Here is a 7,778-nt window from a genome sequence, read left to right as displayed (position 1 = left end):
AAACATGTAAATTTTCAAGCATAAATTAAAATAATGGATTTATTTTAGCTCTTCTCCCAATAACAAAAGTACTAAAGAGGCCTGTGGGCCTTCATGGTATATCTGTTATCATCATTCTTTATATCCTCTAATTCCCAAGCTAGGGGGAAATAGGACAAATAAGCAGGGATTGATCTAGGTCTTTTTAACTCCCATTAATGGCCCGTTTCCCCTCATGATTTGTTCAATTTTTCCCCTCACATCTGTTAAATTCTCTGCAATGTAGTAATTTTTCTCATTTTATTGGCAATCTTGTGTCCAAATGCTTATCTTTCTTTCAGATAAGGGTTTTCTTTTCAAACGTTTGCTGTTTTTGCTGGGAAAATGTGATTATTTAAAATTTCCCCTTTTCAGAGCTGATTTCGCCCATTTGTCCTAAATTCCAGATTAACCTCTAATATTCATACTCGTTTCGTTTTGTTTTTTCGTTAAAGTGAGCTAGGTATATATATAATTATGATGTAGCATATTGTTGAATTGTTTGAAACTGTCTCTGAATACAAAAGGTGTCTGTTTTGGATTTTTACAACTTTTGCACTGTCTGTGTTGGTACAGTTGATTTGAGGTAAAATATATATGATGACTATCGGGTCTGACCTGGCCATGTTCTTGCTCCAAAGAATGATTTGATGACAAATGAAAACTATTTTAGCAACTTGTGCTAAAGTATAGTTTTTTTATCTTTAGCAAATAATAAATGGTTTTAGCAAAACAGCATTATTGCTTATAGAATTCAATACATGTGTTAAACTATTTTATTAGTAAAAGTTATCTAGACGCTTTATAAAGCATTGCCTATCGAACAAACTCTCAAATGATTCAGATTTATTTAAGTACTTCCGTTTCCGTAACAAACATGTATATGACATGTGCTTATAATTATCATGCAGTTCAATCACAGGATAATTGAGTTGCGATGACATCGTAATTATTGTAAATGTAAGTAGTTCAATTAAAGATGAAAGACGGGTGTATTTATGCAGTCTATATTATTTTTTAAGGTTAAAAACAGTTTTGCAATTAGTGATTACATTATGCAAAATGTGATTGATAGCATGAGCACAGATACTTGGGCTTATTTTGCATGGAGACTGATCATGAGGGTCCTACAGGCATTCTTTTTTCAGATGCCATGAATCATTATGATTATTCAACACTCATAAACTTGTATTGTCTTTGAATATTAACATTTACAGTTGATTTATTTTTGTTTATATCTTCAACAGAATGCCAAAGTCAAAGAAAAGGACGAAGAGTTTCATTGGATACAGACCAAAGTTCCATTACCAGAAAGGGTCTAGGTCTGAAAATAACACGCACAGGTCAGAGTTCACGGTGCACGTGGACACTAGTTCAGAGACAGCAACATCTTCAGACAGAACTGACGCTGACCTGGTATCAGAAAAGGTTGATGTATCACACTCAAGTGCAGATGTTGAACAATTTTTAGATGCCTATCCTGATGGTCACAGTCATGAGTACTGTTTGGATTCCTTCAGTTTTTCAGCAGAAAGGGACAGTAATGACAGTGCAATATCTGTGGATGATCAGTCAGTGTTAGATGAATCCATATTATTACAAGACCACAGTAATACTAATATACAACATCAACATGACCTACTTGAGGACTCAGCTATTGATCTAGACATTAGCTCATGTGCAGAAGATCTAGACAGTTCTGCCAGCGAGCCTGTAGTTAATGAACCTGTGAATAGTTATGAGAGCTTAAAAGAAAAGTTAACAGAAGTGATTGAAGCCCCATTTGTAATGAACACAACTAACGGTGACATCAGGATACTTGAAATTTACAACAGTGGTAGCAAGTCAATTGTCAAGCTGGTGGTCCTGATACATGCAGATTACACAGCTACTATATCTGTTCACCAAAGGGAAATTCCATCCACACATGATCTTTGGAACGGTATGCCGCCAATATTTGATTCAACATCAAAGATTTTGCTACTTTTAACAAAATTACAAACATTCTCTGTGTGCATTGGGAATACTGATGAGGAGTTCCAAAGTCTTGTGTCAGTTGGAGCAGGTATCTCTGATGGGGAAGATCATGGATTAATACCCGGGCAAGTACTGGCGTACCGAGAAGGAGATTTTTGTGCTTCACAAGGAAACATCACTTACCATTCAACAATCAGATCTTCACAGTGCAGTATGCTGATCTATCAGAGGTCCCGATGTGCTAACTGCTCCTCGTTCCGAAGAAACCTAAGGAGAAGGAAGCAGAACCTTCAAGGAAAGGAGAATAAATTACTTTCAGCCAATTACAGGCACTCAAATATGACAACAGAGATGCTGAAAGCTAAACTTCACGAACAGAAGAAGAAGATTAGGAGTCTGCAAAATGAACTTGACACATTGAAGCGTAGGTTTGACCGAGAAATTCTAAAGAAAGGTGTTTCATTTAATGATGCCCAAAACATTGAAATGTCTGATCTTGTGTCATCATGCAGTGGGGACATGCAGAATGCATATGTTGACCCAAATTGTCTGCAGCGGTTGTTTTGGGATCAACAGAGGAAATTTAATTCAAGTGGAAAGAATGGAATGAGGTGGCATCCCATGATTATAAAATGGTGTTTGTACCTTCGTCATCGCTCTGCTAAAGCATATGAAGCCATGCGTGACGGTGGATTTATCAACTTACCAAGTGCAAGAACTTTATTTGACTATTCACATTATACTAAAAGTACTATTGGATATTCTACAGATGTAGTTAAAGTGCTAAAGGAAGAAGCTTCCAAAAGAAATATGTACAGTGAGGATGAAAGTTGGAGAGGCTATGTTGGTGTACTTTTTGATGAACTCAAGATCAAGGAGGACCTGGTGTACGACAAACACAGTGGAGAGCTTGTCGGTTACTGTGACCTTGATTCTGTGGGCAACAAGTTCATGGAATTGGAGAAATGTTTGAATGTAAGTGCCGATAAAACAACGGACATTGCCAAATATGTGATGATTGTTATGGTCCGAGCAGTAACAACAGATTTGAAGTTTCCACTGGCTGCATTTGCTACAAAAAGTATAACAGCAGATTTTCTGTACCCAATTCTATGGAAAGCTATCCATATTTTGGAAAACATTAATCTCAAAGTGCTTTTTTTAACCTGTGATGGAGCATCAGCCAACCGACGTTTTTTTAAATTACATACTTTAAATGGACATGACTTTGTGCATTACACAGACAACCCATATGATTCCTCTAGGAAAATATTTTTTGTATCAGATGTGCCACATCTCCTGAAAACCACAAGGAACTGTTTTAGCAATTCATTTTCCCATAGAATGTCCAGACAATTATGGAAGGATGAAAAAAACATTTCCTGGATGCACATTGTTAAGTTGTATGAGGAACACTGTGAATTCAGTTTGTACACTCCATGCCCAGAGTTGTCACGTGCTCACGTTGACCTTACTGCTTTTACGTGTATGAAGGTAAAATTGGCAGCCCAAGTAATGAGCGACTCTGTGGCGAATGCGCTAGAAGAACTGTATGATGGCCAGGTATCAGAAACGGTTACATTTATTAGAAACATCAACAAGTTTTTCGATTGTTTGAATGTACGGAATCGTTTCGAAGGTCGTAACAAAAGAAATCCGAATCTGGCACCCTATATGCAGACAGATGACGAGCGACTTGATTGGCTTCAACAAGATTTCCTGGGATACCTGGATACATGGAAACATAAAGTTCACAACCGTCCGGGGAACTTCTCCGCCTCACAGAAAGCGAGCATGCTTCTGAGCTATCAGACACTGGAAGGCCTTCGGATATCAGTTAAGTCAATCACCGAGTGTGTGAGACTCATGTTGAATGAGGGAGCACAGTTCATATTGACCCATGCTTTTAACCAAGATCCACTAGAGGAACACTTTGGACACCATAGAAACAAAGGTGGAGCAAATGACAATCCAACTGTCTATGATGTGAGAAATGCTTTGACACAGATCAGATCAGTGAATGTGCATGCATTTGCCCCCCGAAACGGTAATGTATTGCAAAATCAACAGATTGTGAACATTGATAACTCTAGTCTACCAAAGAGGAAAGTTAACAGAAATTAGATACAATCCAGAGTCCAAGATTCATTCAAGACCATTTATTGAGAGTGGCAACTGCTGAGATCTATCACATTGAATCAAATTATAGTTAGTTTGACCTAATGATACAGTCCTCGTTATTTGAATATTGTGGCGAGAATAGCACCACTGATGTCATAAGTTTGACATAATTTAAAACCCATTATCATACTTAATCTGAATGTATTGATATTTATAATGTGTATATATGTAGTGATAGAATTTAAATTTATTGAGTGACCACTGGTGATTAATTTCTATCGATCAAAGTACATAATTTATTAGTTGATGTAATCAATATGTATAAATATCTGTTTTGTGGATCCAAATTAAACAAGACATGTGCAATGATATTATATACTTATCTCATTTTCGAACATCTAAGCCACCCTTTAAAATGTGAAGTTACCTGATCATGAGCCTATAGTAATATAAATGTGAAATCTAGATTGATGCAAAATCTAATTCTACATTTGTTCCTTGGATGCAATTTATTTTTAAATTGCTATAATTAACTTATAATCAATAATTCCAATAATTTATCAATTCATTGAAATAAACTTTCAAGTGTGCCTGTACATGTGTAATTTGATGAAGTTATTGAATATATATATATCAGTAATTAAACATGCGTTGTAAAATTCTATTCATAACAAATAGCGGTATCCTTTTCTTGTTGATTTCTGCGCATGACTTTGCAGACCAACTGATGCCTGTTTACAGTATTTGATAACAATGCACTTGTCTAGATATACCATGTAGGAATATGTATTATTGTAAATATTACTGAGGGCTGTTCCTGGATTAAAGGTATAGGGGATATTTGACATGTTTAATAGTACTATTAAATTTAAACATGTCAAATATTAAAAATGATTTAATATTTACAATGAATGATAGCTATAGGAAAATTTGTTGTTTTAACTCTTAACCACGGACATAACATGTTGATAATACATAAAGGTGCCTTCAACCTTCGAATTTCCCAGGTGTGTGAATTGTGGAATCAGTCAAAAGAAAAAAGTGGAATTCATCAAAATTATATGGTATATATATGTATATATATATATGGTGTTTTGTTTTTTGGGTTTTTTTTTTGGCAATGTCCTGTGTAAAAATCATAAATATTGTATGTGTCTTGCATATGCTAATCCAAATTATTACCTAAAAAGGAGGACACAATCGTCATTAAAGTTAAATGATGTTTTTTTACAAGTTAGAAACTATTAAAGGATTGCTAAAATCCAAAATGAAATACCATGGAATATATATATACATACCATATAACAATGAAATTGAGGTAAACAGAAAGCAAACAATATTTCAACAAAAGAAATATAATTTATTATCTTTTGATTTAAACAAACTTTTAACTTAAATGCATATTTAATTTAAGGAAAAACTGTTGCAAATTGGTGATCTGGACCCATTTCTTGCCAAACATTTGAAATGTTTCAACATCCACTAATACATATGTAGCATATACACTGTGGTGAAAATTTTATAATGAAATAAACAAATAACTTCCAGTTTGTTTGTCTCTGTTGCACCTAAAGTTTTTGATTTTGATGGATTTTAATTGTATGTCTTTAAAAATATTTTGCAAACAACTGATTAGTACATACATAAAATACTGAAATGCTTTGTATTTCTATTATTGGACTTGTATGCAACTTAAGTCTTTAACTCTTTGTATAAATTTGTAGGAAACATTTAATTAGGAACTTGTCATATAATTTAAGTTATCAGTTTGAGAATAAAATATAACACATCTTCATAAATAAAGTACTGCTTTGTTCAAGAAAAAAGTGTTCTTGTCATATGTAAGTTTACCATTTCTGCAAATATAAATCATGTCTTCAAAAATTGCCTGAAATCTTGACAGAAAAAAAAGATGCTTTATATGTCAAAAGATTGTCTTTACAATAAAAATTAGAAACTTTTGAACGTTATTATTGCATCATGTTTGAAAACAATTGTTGGACATTTATTTTCGTCTCGGACAAATGTTTGTTTGTTTGCAAATATGTTGAGATAATCTAAAATATATAGTTTACAAATATATTACATGAACTTTGTGTATTTTATCGTAAAATTCATTTAACGAATGTTCCAAATAATTAAAAGGTTACATTTCACAACGTCTTCACTGGAAATTCAGCTTCAATTTCAAATGTCAAAATGGGACGGAAACTTTTGATTGTAGATTATACTATGCATTCAAGTCTTTTGATTTCAATTGTCCTCGTAAGCTGGAGGAGTTGTTCTTCATAGTTCTTTTGGCTTCAGCAGAGGCTTTTGAAAGTTTGTTTCTTTGAATGCGCACAGTAGCAAATCCTCGGATAGTCAAAAAAAGATTTAATACATCCTCGAGCACTTTGGATGTCACATCCTGAATTTCGTCGAGGCCATCAAACAGCTTCTTGGTGTATAACTTGACCATGAAGTCCTCCATGATTGCTTCTTTGAGGGGTCCTTTAAGGAGGGCTTTTGTGTTCAGGGCATTTGGCAACACTTTTTTCCTGGTCACAATTTCCAGTTCTCTGATGAGCAAGAAGAAGGTGTCGCTCGGGTACATAAGTCCACCCCTATCTTTCTTGGTAATCCATCTCCTGTAGCGAGAGATGAAGTTACTGCACCCATTTGTTGTTCTCTTGTCCTCAAAAGCCGACACCATCTCAACTTTTATTTCACTGTCCGATATTCTTGAATATCTTTTCTTCAAAATTCGCATGATAGACCCACACATATACATCAAAACAGTTTGGTCATTGTCCGAAATCACCATGGCTTCATCTGCTGAAGTTTGTGTATGTACTGCAATTTGCTCAACTAAAACTTTCTCCAGAACCTCCATGAAAACCAACTGCACAAAACTATGGACAGCACTGGCATCGGATAGTACATCCTGGTATAGCTGCAGATATTCCTGTCGAACGAGTTCATTGACACGCTTGTTGTGCAGGTTTCTAAGCAGCTGCTCCCTATCATGTATGCTCGACAATTGCATTCCACTTTTATCAAAAATTTCTGTAAACACACGTTTGAAGAATGTTTCAACTGAATCATTAGAGGTGGTGAACTCACACAAATTGGTAAAATGTTTACCCCCAAGAAACACAGATAACTCATCCTGACCCAGAGATATGACTGCAGCAGTAAATGCTTTGTGAAAGATGCTCTCAAGAACTCCATGCTGTTCGAATTCCTTCACTTCGGCGGGACTCTTGTCAGTGTCATTTCCTCTGGACTGTGGTTCTGTGGTTGACAGATTTGTGCGATGACTGCTGGCTGTGAAGGTAAAAAAAAATAATGTTTTAAAACCGATACTTAATTAATGGTTGTATTTCAACATTTATTTCTCATATATGTATTACACTGCGCATAAATTGTATTTGTGTCTTTTATGATACACTTTGTGTTATCTTAAACAAAATACAATTTATAAAGTTAAATAAAGTTTAATGAGAAAAAAAATAATGAAGTTGAAGATATTTCAGAAATAATACAAGATTAAGGTTTGAAGATATTTCAGAAAAAATACAAAGATAAATAATCATTCTATCATTTTACATTTTCATTCAATTCTCAAATAGATTCCATGTCAGAGTTATTTCCCTTAAATTTGTTTTGGCATAGCCGTT

This window comes from Pecten maximus, chromosome 13 (assembly GCF_902652985.1).
Source record: "Pecten maximus chromosome 13, xPecMax1.1, whole genome shotgun sequence".
In the NCBI taxonomy this organism is placed as follows: Eukaryota; Metazoa; Mollusca; class Bivalvia; order Pectinida; family Pectinidae; genus Pecten; species Pecten maximus.
This window is presented reverse-complemented; position numbering follows the sequence as displayed.